The following is a 14,767-nucleotide window of genomic DNA, read 5'->3' as shown; positions in this document are numbered from 1 at the left end:
GGTTCTGAACAAGCAAAAGCTTTTCTTGAAGCATCTTCTGCTCCTTTCTTTCCTGAATCTGACTCTTCCCTTAAATCCAGCTTAAAACTATTATGAACCTTGTGATGCATAACATCCCCGATTTTCAATGATCATGTATTGTTGTAGTAATAATAAAAGCATGCTGCTTTTTGGCTCTTTATGGCTATTCAATCTATTCAATTATGAACGTTGCTGCCAAAAATCATATCTTAATCATTGTCCCCTATGCCTACTTTGTAGCTGGCATTCATGGCAATGGGTCAAGGAATCCCCATTTTAAAATTTGAAATCCCTTGCCAAGCAAAATTATTTTTCTTTATGAAGAAAACAATATATCTTTCAAGGTAATAGGTCAATAAAGCTGTACAATTTTCTATAAAATAGCTGCATATCTGCCATACAGGAGAATGGGGCTTGGCTTTAGGCCTGTGTTCCAAACCAGACTTGTTTACCTTCCATATGACCAAGCAAGCAACATTAATTCTGTGGTTCATAGCCACTCAGTCTATTGACACTTACCAACTGAAGGCAAAGGGTAAAAGAATTAGGAGAATTTAGATAGTTTTTGGGTTTAAAGTATAATAGAAATAATAATGTGAAATTTGTTGCTGGTGTCACTCAGTATTCTGAAGCTAGAATCACAGGGTAATTAGAAGGATGGAAATATTGTCTTGGCCAGAAAGTAGAGGGAGTCCTAAGTGTAGAAGCCTCAAAAACACTAGCACATGATGATCTACACTTTCTTAAATGTTATATATTTGTATATATGAGTAAAAATAAGGGAAAACAGATTTCAATGAATATTCAGAAGTTTTAAAGAAAATTTTAGTTTCTTGTCTTGGAAAAGGATTTTCTTAATATTAGAAAACTGAGATCAGAAAAAAAAGGGTAAGGGAAATTACAACGAAGGAAGAAGGGAATTTGTGAGTGTACCATAACCTTTAATGTGAGGGTGACTGATACTGCCATACATTTAAGCACAGAGCACACACTTATGAACATCATATCCAAGAGAACAGGGAAAGCCTACAGCAAAATTTCATCAACAACTGGCCTACTTGAACCAAATGTTCAGATTTTTTTTTAGGTAATATTTAAAACAAATAAAAAAGCAAAGTTAAACAAGAAAAGTAATATTTTAGGTAATCAAGAAAATAACACCTGAAGGTTATTTTATGAGATTGAGAAAGGAAAGTTTGTACTACAAAGTAATTATTAAATGTCCTGTGTAAAGTTCTAACTAGTTCTATTTGCTTACGAATTTCAAATGTAATAAGTAAATTTGGTACTCAGAATTATATATCTCATATATTTCAGAATATAGAAAGACTGTGTCTTAAATCTAAAACAACATAAGATTAGGCTAAAATACTCAAATATGAATTTAAAACCCAAAAACAATGTTTGATTTGAAACATTGATATAGAACTATCTAAATTATATATTAAGGCATCTTCAATTAAATGCATCTTGGCTAAGCCTACTATGCTGTGTCACTTATTTCTCTAATGATATATATCCCTCTATTAATAATATATAATTAGATGCACTGTCCAGTCTGGCTCAGTGGATAGAGCATCAACCTGCACACTGAAGTGTCCAGGGTTCAGTTATGGTCAAGGGCACGTAGCTCGTTTGCAGGCTGGATCCCTGGCCCTGGTTGGGATATATGCAGGAGATACCCAATCTATATGTCTCTCTCACATAAATGTTTTTTCTCTCTGTGGGTCTCTCCCCCTCCCTTCCACTCTCTAAATATCAATGGGAAAAAATTCGTAGGGTGAGGATTACCAAGATCCATATATGAAAATGAGGTTGCGCCAAAGCCAGTTTGGCTCAGTGGATGGAGCGTCGGTCTGCGGACTGGAAGGTCCCAGTTTCGATTCCCGTCAAGGGCATGTACATTGGTTGCGGGCACATCCCCCGGTGGGGGGTGTGCAGGAGGCAGCTGGTCAATATCTCTCTCTCATCGATGTTTCTAGCTCTCTATCCCTCTTCCTTCCTCTCTGTGAAAAATCAATAAAATACATTAAAAAAAAAAAGAAGAAAATGAGGTTGCAACAATTTCAGGAACACAATAAATAGTTGTGTTACAATGAGTCCAAAAAGGCAAAGGGAACATGGGAAGTCATGAAAAGACTTTGAGGGAGGCTAGGGATACCTTGAGTTGGGACACAGACTCTTCCTTATAGGTTTTTGGCCTACGAAGTTAGAAGAATAAAATTTGCAGACTAAAAGAAAATATTTTATTTCTTTATTGTTGAAAGTATTACATATGTCTCCTTTCCCCCCATTGACCTCTCCCAGCCCGCTCCTGCCCCCCCTCCATGGGTCCTCACCCCCCTAATGTCTGTGTCCATTGGTTATGCTTATATGCATGCCTACAAGTCCTTTAGTTGATCTCTTACCTCACCCCACCTCCACATCCTCCCCTGCCTTATCTATGCGGTTTGACGGTCTGTTTGGTGCTTCTATATCTGTTTTTATTTTTGTTCATAAGTTTATGTTATTCATTATATTCCACATATGAGTGAGATCATATGATATTTATCTTTTTCTGACTGGCTTATTTTGCTTAGCATAATGCTCTCCAGGCCATCCATGCTTTTGTGAATGGTAAGAGTTCTTTCTTTTTTTACAGAAGCATAGTATTCCATTATGTAGATGTACCACAGTTTTTTAATCAACTCATCTGCTGATGGGCACTTAGGCTGTTTCCAAATCTTAGCTATTGGAAATTGTGCTGCTATGAACATAGGGGTGCATATATCCTTTCTGATTGCTGTTTCTGGTTTCTTGGCATATATTCCTAGAAGTGGAATCACTGGGTCAAATGGGAGTTCCATTTTTAGTTTTTTGAGGAAACTCCATACTGTTTTCCACAGTGGCTGCACCAGTCTGCATTCCCACCAGCAATGCACAAGGGTTCCTTTTTCTCCACATCCTCACCAGCACTTGTTGTTTGTTGATTTGTTGATGATAGCCATTCTGACAGGTGTGAGATGGTACCTCATTGTTGTTTTGATTTGCATCTCTCGGATGATTAGTGACTGAGCATTTTTTTCATGTGCCTCTTGGCCTTTTGTATGTCCACTTTTGAAAAGTGTCTATTTAGGTCCTTTGCCCATTTTTTTATTGGATTGTTTATCTTCCTTTTGTTAAGTTGTATAAGTTCCCTATAAATTTTGGAGATCAAACCCTTATTGGATGTAACATTGGCAAATATGTTCTCCCATGCAGTAAAATGAATTTGGCGATGTAGCAGTACACAAAATTAACACCCAGAAATCTATGACATTTTTATACACCAACAATGAAATCACAGAAAGAGAAACTAAAAAATAATCCCATTTACCACTGCACCAAAAAAATTAAGATACCTAGGAATAAACTTAACTAAGGAGGTAAAAGACCTGTACTCAGAAAACTACAGGATGTTGAAAAAAGTGATAAAGACATAAACAAATGGAAGAATATGTCCTGTTAATGGGTTGGTAGACTAAACATCATTAAAATGTCTATACTACTTAAAGCAATCTGTAGATTCAATGCAATCCCCATTAAAATACCCAGGGAATATTTCATAGCCCTAGAACAAACTCTCCAAAAATTTAAATGGAATAAAAAAAAGACCCTGAATAGCCACAGCAATCCTCAGAGAGAAGAGCAAAGTTGGAGGGATCACAATACCAGATACCAAGTTATATTACAAAGCCACTGCTCTCAAAACTGCCTGGTACTGGCACAAGAATGGACATGTAGACCAATGGAACAGAACAGAGACCCCAGAAATCTACCCAAGTCATTATGCTCAATTAATATTTGACAAAGGAGGCAAAAGCATACAATGGAGTCAAGACAGTCTGTTCAATAAATGGTGTTGGGAAAATTAAACAGATATGTGCAAAAAAATGAAACTAGATCACCAACTTACACCATACAGGAAATTAACTCAAAATGGATAAAAGACTTAAACGTAAGATGGGAATCCATAAAAATCTTAGAAGAAGCCATAGGCAGAAAAATATCAGACATATCTCATAGCAATATGTTTACTTCCACATCTCCTAGGACAATGGAAACTAGACAATATACAAATGAGACTACATCAAAATAAAATGCTGCACAGCAAAAGAAAGCATCAACTAAAAGATTTTTAAGCAACTGTGTAGACATTCATTGCAAGCGTATAAAGACTCCCTCTGGGGAGGTGATCCCAAAGGGGAACTCCCTGTGGAGGGATCCCAAAAAACCTGCTCGTGCTCGTGCTCTCTCTCTCTCTCTCTCTTTCTCTCTCTCTCTCTCTCTCTCTCTCTCGTCTTTCTCCCTAAAATGAGGGGAAAAAAACTAAATCTGGTCTGAGTCTCTTTGTCTCCAGTTTATATATACTGATAGCTCCTTGTCTCTTCATGACCCTTTTTAATTGGACCCTTCCTTAATGTATGACCCCTGTCCTTTCCTAATTGGTCATTATCCTGCATAGTATCAGTTTCAAAGGTCAAAGCCCACCTGGGACCCCACTCTGTCTCTCCCCCTTATCTTGCTACATTTCTCTATCCCCTGTGAATGTATGCCTTCCCCTTCCCCTTATCTTGTGACATTTCTGTATCCTCTGTAAAAGTAAGATAAGCATTCTGGCAGCTTCAAGCCCTCACCTATGCATTCCTCTCCCAAGGACCCTCTTTATTCCCTAACTGTCTGTCCTGTCTTTAAAATTTCTTTCATTGGTACCTCTCTGTACCCTGACTTTGGAGCATTAGAAAGTGGAATTTCAGTCAGTGATTGCAGGTGAATGAGACTCATGTTAATCAAAGAGAATGACCAAGTCAACCGTTTCTCTCCCTGCCCCCCTCTCTCACACACACATTACACACATTCACAAGCACACACACCTACTTATACACACACACCACTGCACAGGAAAAGAATTCAGACAAAAGAAAAGAACATTAAAAATTTAAAATCTCCAAAATAAATGAGTTACTCTGCAACAGTTTCCAGAAGCCATTGAATTCATAAAACTATAATACATGAATTTACTATTTGAGTCAGTTTTCAAAAATAAAGAAGAAATTGATTTCAGAATGTAAATATGATTTCTGCTTTTGTTGTTTTTTACATTAAAACATGAGATAAAAATAAAGTCAAGAAAATAGCTCAAACATAATTCAAACATAAGGGAATACAAGAGAGAAGGTATGTAGGCATACAGGGTTCACTGGGGAGGTGTCACACTGCTTTCTGGAAGTGCCAGAAAAAGAAGACACGTATGAAAATCAAGCCTGAAACATCATTGGAGGCAAAAATGACAAAACTGAAGGTGTCCTACTTCAGACACATTATAAAAAGTCAATAATGCTCAGAAAAATAGATGGCAGCAGGACAAGAGGAATAAAATATAAGATGGCTTGACTTTATAAAAGGAGCTATAGGCGTGAGTCTACAAGGAGCTGAGCAGTGCTATTGAGGACAGGACAGTGGACATCAATAATTTATGGGGTCACCTGGAGTTGGAGTCAACCTAACAGCACATGACACGCATGAAGACTGAAAGGACTCACCAAGTGCTAATCACAAAGAAGGAAAAAGGGACTCACATCTGTGCAGACACCTCTTCATAACATTTGTGAACATCAAGGCAAGAAAACAGGTCTGAAATCTGCTGAAATCTTCTAATGTGTAAAATGTAGTTTACTTACAAATAAATAAGGTTGGAAATTACCTCTTTTCAGCAACATAGAACACCATAAAGGAAAATTAAATTGGCTATAGTGTTCTGAGAAAATTATATAATTGATAAAGTGTGTTTTCCCCAGAAAATTTTTTAATGAAATAAGTGAGGGAAGAATTATGGCATTTTCAGATATTCATATGTTTAAAAGGAAAACCTCCCCATACTATTTCTTACAGTTATATTTAAGGATTAACTCTAGCTTGATGAAATTATAGATAATGGAATACATGGGATCCAGTGAATATCGGTGCCATCCAGAACAGTGATTAGGGATTTAGCACGTGAATTTTGGAGGAACACAATTCAGACCATAGTACCAGGAAACCCCACATTTAATAGTAATTTTTAAGTATGTGACTTGATAATGTATACATATATAATCTTGATAAAAGTCAGTGTGATTAAATATATCAGGCTCTATTAAAAACAACAACAATGCAACTTACCAAGTTGGCCATACCTAAATTAATTAGTAAGTGCCAGATAGGCATAAATGTTTTATCTAAAAGAGAGGTGAAATATATGTAATACTTTCAACATTAAAGGTTTAAAACATAAATAATAATAAATAAATAAATCCTATCTAATAAAGAGGGAATATGCTAATTGACCATCACTCTGTCACAAAGATGCTGCACCCACAGCTGAGGCCAAGTTCCCATAAGGAGCCTTAACGAGCGATCAGCAGGGACCTGAGGCTACACCCTCCCCTGCCCCCATGGGGCTTGACAGGGGACCTCAGGCCACACGCCCCACCAAGCAGGGCTTGACAGGGGGCCTCAAGGTGCACTTCCTGTCCTGGTGCTGGGCTAGGGGACCTCAGGCTGCTCCCCCTGCCCCAGCGCCAGGCTGGGGGACCGCAGGCCGCACCCCTCTACCTGGTGGGGCTTGACAGGGGACTTCATGCTGTGCCCCTTACCCCGGCACCAGGCCAGGGGACCTCAGACCACACCCCCTGCCTGGCGGGGATTGACAGGGGACCTCAAGGCTCACCCCCAGTGCTGGGTTGGGGGAACTCAGGCCATGCCCCCGCCCTGTGGGGCTTGATGGGGGACCTCAAGGCACGCTCCCCGCCCTGGTCTGGGCTGGGAGTCCTCAGGCCACGGCCCCCATCCTGGCACCGTGTCAGGGGACCTGAGGCTACGCCCCCTGCCCAGAAGGGCTTGACAAGGGTTGGACTGGCTGGGTCTGGATCTAGCCCTATGGGGGAGGGGGAGCAGGCCGGGTCTGGGTCTCGCGTGATTTTGAGGTGCATGTGGGTGGTGGGGACTTGACTCTGGGTCCCGTGGTGTGCCCCAGACTCTGATAGGAGGAAGGTTTTCATATACATTTTACTAATTTTCTTTCATCTCTGACACTTCTATTATAGAGAAAGGGCAAATAGCAATATTAAATTATTTCCTCTAATTAATCCCCTTTTAATGTGCACGAATTTTGTGCACCGGGTCACTAGTAAATAAATAAAACAGAGGAAAAATATAAAAACAAACAAATCTTGTCCCTATTTCTCATTATGTAGCTTTTTAACTATGCATTATCAAGGAACAAAAGCCAATAAACATGAAGGAAACACAGGGAAAAGTTTTAGAAAGCTAATTGCCCTTTGAAAAAATGATGCAGAAAATGTCATTATTCATTATATTCATTCTATGAGCAGGCAATTCTGATACTATTTATGGTGTTAAAAAGCCTCAAGAATGAAAATTTCCACAGTGCTTATGGCTCCATCTTTCAACTAAAATTAATTAAGTAACTTTAATTAACATCAAACACACTTATTATAAAGAAAAGAACATATAATTGTAAATTGAATGAATTATGTACCTTGATAAAGTTGGTTTTGTTTCTGTAAGAAAAGATGATTACCATAATTCACTATTTTAATAGGCAATTGAGTAAAATTCATACTGTTCTTAATTGCTGTTGAAGTTAAACAAAAATCAATATGTGCTATAAGTCAAAATTATTCATACAACATCCAAAATTATCAGGAAAAATTTAACACATATTACTCTACAAAAATAAGTAGAGACACAGGACTCCACATATGAAAGTGAAATGTAAACAGTATCCTGGCACAAAATATTTACTATATAGAAATGCAGAAAACATTAATATCCATGTTATAAAGGTCCTGTACATTAATAAGAAAAACAGCCCAGCTTGTGTGACTCAGTGGTTGAGCATCGATCCATGAACAGGGCACATGCTCAGGTTGTAGGCTCAGTCCCAAGGAGGTGACGTGTAGGAAGCAGCTGATTAATGATTCTCTCTCATCATTGATGTTTCTATCTCTCTCTCCCTCTCCTTTCCTCTCTAAAATCAATAAAAATATTTTTAAAAATAAAAAAAATAATTAAAAGAAAGATAACAGCTCCTAGAAAAATCAGAAATGAAAATATATAGTCCATACAAGAGAAAATGCAATTATTTCACAAATATTTGCACATATTCTTTATAAGGAATCAAGGAACCAGGAAAACGAGGTCATGAAAGAGTAAGAGCCAATTGGAAGATGCATTGTCAAGCTGGTCAGTGGAAAGGTGATTAATTACTACATCCCCTAGACCTTACTCATGTGAAACTATGTATCTAGTATACTATATCTTAATAGATATAAATAAGGGAACCTATATTCCTAATCTAATACTCCTCATCTTCCATGGGTGAAAGGTTCATCATGTTTTGCAATAACTTATACTTGGATGGGCCCACAGCAGGGCCCAAGATGTATTGCATCTTTCTGTCAACAGGGACAGATACCCTGGGCCAGGATGTAGGTTTTGTTTTGATACATCTGTGGACAACATGCGAGACTGCTATTCTGGACACATAGGCCTGTAGCAATAGAAATCATAGTAAACTGACCTTGCAAAGAACATGAGTTAATGCCAGAGCTAATCAGGTCAAATGGCAAAAACACAAACTGGAAGGTGCATCATTAGGCATCTATAGAGGATCCAGATCAAAAGAAGAAACAAACAAACAAAGTTAATAATAATGTAAACTTTTCCATCTATAATAATAAAAGCATAATATGCACATTAGACTGGATGAAGCTGGGGCTGTGAGGGAAACCTGGGTCCTGGGTGCCAGAGGGAAGCCGGTACTGGCAGCCGGGGGAAGGAAGGCCTACTCTTGCACACATTTTGTGCATCGGGTGTCTAATCAATAATAAAAAGCATTTATGTAGTGATCATGCTATAGTCTAAGTGCTTTGCATTTAATCTTCACAATGGTCCTATAAACAGGTAGAATTATTATGCTCACTTTATTTATTTTTTTTAAATATATTTTATTGATTTTTTACAGAGAGGAAGGGAGAGGGATAGAGAGCTAGAAACATCGATGAGAGAGAAACATTGACCAGCTGCCTCCTGCACAGCCCCCACCAGGGATGTGCCCGCAACCAAGGTACATGCCCTTGACCGGAATCGAACCCGGGACCCTTCAGTCCCCAGGCCGACGCTCTATCCACTGAGCCAAACCGGTTTCAGCATTATGCTCACTTTATATGTGAGAATACTAAGGTATAAAAAACTTAAGTAATTCAAGTAAGGTCAAATACTGTATCTAAAAATAACTGGAATTGAGATATTATTGCAGGCAGTCTGCTTCAGATTCTAAGGCACTTATTTACTTTGTCAACCTATGGTTATTGGTGCCAATTCAATACCAACAGGATTACCAATTTGGAGTGTGGTGAAGAATGAAACTTTATTCAGTGCAAAACAGCTCAATGGTGATACAGCACAGTTGTGAAAACAGCAAGACTGAGAGGCAACCCTGGGGCCAGGCTCCTCTCAGGCTAGACAGCTCTGCTCAGCTCCTGGAGTCTGCTCTGCTCTGCACTGCGCTAGTCTGCTTTGTGCTGTGTCTGTCTGCTTTTGTCTGCTCCACTCCTCTGGGCTCTGTTTCACTCTGCTCAGCCAGGAAGACACAGCCTTCTTTTTTTGGTGGAAAGGACAATTGCACTTTCCCAGCCAGAGGGGAGCGGGCTTATATGGACAGAAGTCCCCACTCCCAGTTCCTGACTGGCCCATCCTCATGTAAATGGGGACCCCAAATCCTATCAATTTGATTGGTCCAAAAGGCACTGTCCTGATTGGTCAGAATAATGCCCCTCTGATTGGTCAGAGCTGTGCAGATATGATTAGATGGGGAAAGTTTCAGTCCTATTGGTTGAAACAGGACCCCAGGAACTCCTTTATAAGGGCTAGCTCAGATGGCAGAACCACGAAACACAAGGCGGACTGGCAGTTCAGGATAAAGGCCGTTCAGGATAAGCACAGAAGCTTCTACGTGAACTGCAGTTTGCATGACAAGCCTCTGTGCAGAAATAGCTGCTAAGCTCTGCTTTTTCTATTTGAGTCCAGTTAGCCATCAGGAGCCCTTCTTAGTGTTCTGTTTGTTTTTCTTTCATTTTGTTTTGTTTTGTTTTGTTTTGTGTGTGTGTGTTTCTGCCTCAGTGTTCAAACCATACACACATTTAGAAAGCTTGCATTTACAAATGCATAGAAATTTTCTGGAAGGGCACACCAAGTTTTTAGTAGTATATCACTCCATAGAGTATAATTAGGTAACAATGAGAATATTTCGCTTTTAAGTATTTGAACACTTTAAGCATTTTCAAAGCATATGCATTAATCTTACGACTAAAAACATTAAAAGAAACTCCCTTGGGCAAATAAATCATTTCATGTGTGATTGCCCTCCTTATGCAAACAGGCTCCAGTTCATTGACCTCATTCTTCACCAAGCAACTTACTTAGCTCTCCCCTTCTTTCAAGGCTAATTGTCTCAAAAGGTCTGTTTATTAGTTCCTCATACAAACTGCCCCTCTAACCCCTTAATTATCAGTCATCTTCCTTTTATTTCCATTCAATTGAATCTCCCCTTTCAAATATTACCAACCAATAATGTATACTTCAGTCCCATGATACCCATTCCTGAAATACTGTATTAGTCTTCAAGGATATATAAGAAGAGAATAATTTAAATTGTATGAATTAAGATGACTACCTGAGAAACTAAATTAAACTCTCAGATATTTTATTAATATTATTTTTATCTTGAAGAAATCAAACCCAATGTGATTAAAAAAAGATATAAGGTGTTTTTAGAGCATTTTTAGAGGAAAAAAATTGAACGCCAAATTAGACCAATTGGTAACCATTTATTTGTCCTAAGGATTAATTTATCATAACATTTATGTTGAGGTCACTCTGTGTTTGTAAGTTAGATTTTCTTGTCCTTAGTTTTCCTAATTTTCTTGGCAAACCTTGAACTTTCATCTTTGTGTGTAAACTGAATTAAGCTGAACATGGGACATAACCCATTGTAACTTTTCCAGGACTTTGTGTTGCATGTATAATAACTAAAATCCTTAATATGCTCTACAAAGTCACTGCCTTTTTTCACCTCCCTACTTTACCTCCCAACAATATCTCCCTTAATCTTTGTGCTCCAGGCCAACTGTCTTTCAATTTTTCAAGAATATTATCTTCTTCTTGTGAAAAATTCTTCACAGTGAATTCTGCCTCTACCTTCCCCCGGGTATAAGTGACTTCTACTCAACTTTCAGAATTCAGCTTCAATTTTATTTTCTTGTGAACATTTTTTTCTGACTCCCCCAGATCAGATTGCCTTTACATATATTTCAATATATTAGTGAGGAGACAGAAGGAAGCTAAGTAGTCAGGAATTGGGACCATGGGGGCATGGAAATAGAACAGGGAACCCAACGAGGTGGAGTTACTGAGACACCACAACTGGGCTGGGCAGGAAGGATGCAGGCAAGAGGCATGAACTTTAAAATGTATGGCTATTACTAAGACAGACAGCGTGCAGATAACCAATCACAAGGCAGTAAGGCACATAAACCATTCCCAAGGATGTTGCTAAGGCAAAATTCTTTGAAAGGACCAATCAGGAACTAACAACAATATATACAAAAAAGCATGCATGTGTACTTCCTCTTCCTCCAGCCCCCAGCACAGCATGCAATGGATACCTGACGTCTATACCTCCACACATGGACAAATAGACTTTAATTAGTTTAGATGCTGAACTACTCCTGAGTGTAACATGAAAAGAAAATACTGGACACTGGGCTGCTTCTAGAACCCCAGCTGCACCTTTTCCAGGACTGGCTTCCCCCAATAAACGTAGGTTCCACTAACTGTTTTTGTCTGAGACTTCATTCTTCATTTTCAGGAGACGACGAACTTGGACTCAACCACCCACACTTTGGTTTCATTAGTATGATTCATTTGTTAAATTAACAAACCTAAATTTATATATTTTTACCTCAAGTACATAATTTACTTAGATTTTCTCACATTTTTACCTGTCGTTTTCTGTTTCAGAATTCTACCATGGATAGCACATTACATTTACTTATCCTGTCTCCTAAGGCTCCTCCTGCCTGTGACAGGTTCTAAGACTTTCCTTGTTTGAGAAATCCTTGACAATTTTGATGACTTTACTGATCATGTGTTTTGTAGGATGCTCCTCTGTTGGAATTTGTCTGATGTCTCTCATGATAAGACTGAGTATATGGATTTTTCAAAGGAAAATCAAATGTAAATTGTGATTCTCATCACAACATATCAAGGATCTATGGCCGAGCCCCTTGTGATTTTAATGCCCCTTGTATTTTTGGCTGCTAGAATTATATAATTTAATTCTTAATCAGGCCTTTGTTCACAGGTTAATTGCTCTTCCTGCTTAACTTCCTTTGTTCTTACAAATGTAGTCATAAGTTGATGATGTTCTGTCGCTTTGTTACACAGGACGAGAAAACTTCAGAGTCCCAAAGAGAATTTATGAGTTTGTTTTGCTGAAGAAAAAAATATCTTGAAGGTAGCTGGGATCACCTACTGATGCCCAAGAATCTGATGAGAAAAAGTGTGATCTGTGACTAAAAAAACCAAACACAGACTTCTCTGTTCACTGGAACTCCCTGTCGCCATTCCTCCCCTTAAAACTCTTCTGCTTGGTATGAAACTTCAGAGATAGTTTTTGGACATTAGATCACCATTTTCCCAGGCTGCCGCTTCCTAAATAAAGCAACCTTTCCTTTCCACCCGACACTTGTCTCTGAGTGTTGGCTTTCAAGTGCTGAGCAGCCAAAAAATATTTATTTATTTATTTATTTATTTATTTTTGGTAACTGGTCCATACTATAAACATGACTTTTCACTATTGATGTTAACCTTGATTTCTTTGCTGAGAAAGTTAATCTCTCCCTAGCCCACTCTAATGGAGTGGGGATTAAAGATTCCATATATATATATATATATATATATATATATATATACACACACACACACATTATTTCAGAGAGGAAGGGAGAGGAAGAGAGAGATAAAAACATCAATGATGAGAGAGAATCATTGATTGGCTGCCTCCTACACACCCCCTACTGGACATTAAAAAAGTGTGATCTGTGACTAAAAAATACAGATGAAGCCTGGAACCTGGGATGTGCCCTGACCAGGAATCAAACCATGACTTCCTGGTTCATAGATCAATGCTCAACCACTGAGCCACGCCAGCCTGGCAATGATTCCCTTTTATACTGGTGAAGTATCTACATATGTTGAAAACAATTACCTTAGAGGGTTTTTCAAATGATTAAACAAGATTTAAAAACATGCCTATACTATAATAGGCACATGAAATAGTAACTATCCTACCTAGTAATAGACAAATGTGCAAATTGACCATACCTCCGACACACCCACAAAGCCACGCCCACAAGCCACACCCACCATTCAATCAGAGAGAGCATGCAAATTAACCCAAACCAAGATGGCTACAGCCACAGAGAGCAAGGTTTCCTAGGTAACAGAGGAAACCAAGCTTTCTGCCAGCCCTTGCAGGCCTAAGCCTCCACTCAAGCTACAAAGTTTCAATTATAGAAGGTAAATTCAAACAAATGGCTGCAGAATGGAGCTTGAGAGGGCAGGCCAGGATTGCCACTGGCAACAGGGGAAGCAAAGCTTTCCACACACCCTGGCCAGGCCCACCTGCTTAAGGCAACAAAGTTTCAATTATAACCCCAACACAAATGGCTGTGGGCCTCAGAGGGAGCCCCAGGCTTGGCTCTGCTCCAGGCTATAAATTTTCAGTTGTAGAAGGAAAACAAATTCCAGATACCAGGACCTCTGCTTGCATTGCCAGGGGGCGTGGCCCGCCTGCAAACCACCACAGGCCCCTCGCTCAGGCCGCCCCCGCCCCAAGGGAACCCCACCCTGATCAGGGACACCCTTCAGGGCAAACCAGCTGGCCCCCACCCCTGTACCAGGCCTCTATCCTATCTAATAAAAGAGTACTATGCAGATTGATCATCACTGCAACACACAATATAGCTGCCCCCATGTGGTCAAAGATCCTGCCCCCATGTGGACACAAGATGGCCACCACAAGATGGCCAGCAGGAGAGGGCAGTTGGGAGGCACCCGGCCTGCAAGGGAGGGCAGTTGAGAAGGACCAGGCCTGCAAGGAAGGGCAGTTAGAGGTGATCAACCCTGTAGGAGAGGGCAGTTAGGGGTGACCAGGCCGGCAGAGGAGAGAAGTTGGGGGCAAACAGGCTGGCAGCAGAGTGGTTAGGGGGTGATCAGGCTGGCAGGCAGAAGCGGTTAGGGGCAATCAGGCAGGCAGGCAGGCAAGCGGTTGGGAGCCAGCAGTTCTGGATTGTGAGAGGGATGTCTGACTGCCCGTTAAGGCCCGATCCCGGGATCAGGCCTAAATGGGCAGTCAGACATCCCTTGAGGGGTCCCAGATTGGAGAGGGTACAGGCTGGGCTAAGGGACAACCCCCCTCCGTGCACGAATTTCGTGCACCGGGCCTCTAATTATTTTATATTAGTCTACACATATATTGATCAAGTATCATGCATACAAATATTAAAGAAGTAAAACAGTGCTCTAAATTTTATATTTACAGTAGGTCCTCGGGTTATGTCGGAGATCTGTTCCTACGGTGCGATGTAACGCAATTTTCATC

This window comes from Eptesicus fuscus, chromosome 2, assembly GCF_027574615.1.
Source record: "Eptesicus fuscus isolate TK198812 chromosome 2, DD_ASM_mEF_20220401, whole genome shotgun sequence".
Lineage (NCBI taxonomy): Eukaryota > Metazoa > Chordata > Mammalia > Chiroptera > Vespertilionidae > Eptesicus > Eptesicus fuscus.
Note: the sequence above shows the minus strand (reverse complement) of the source record.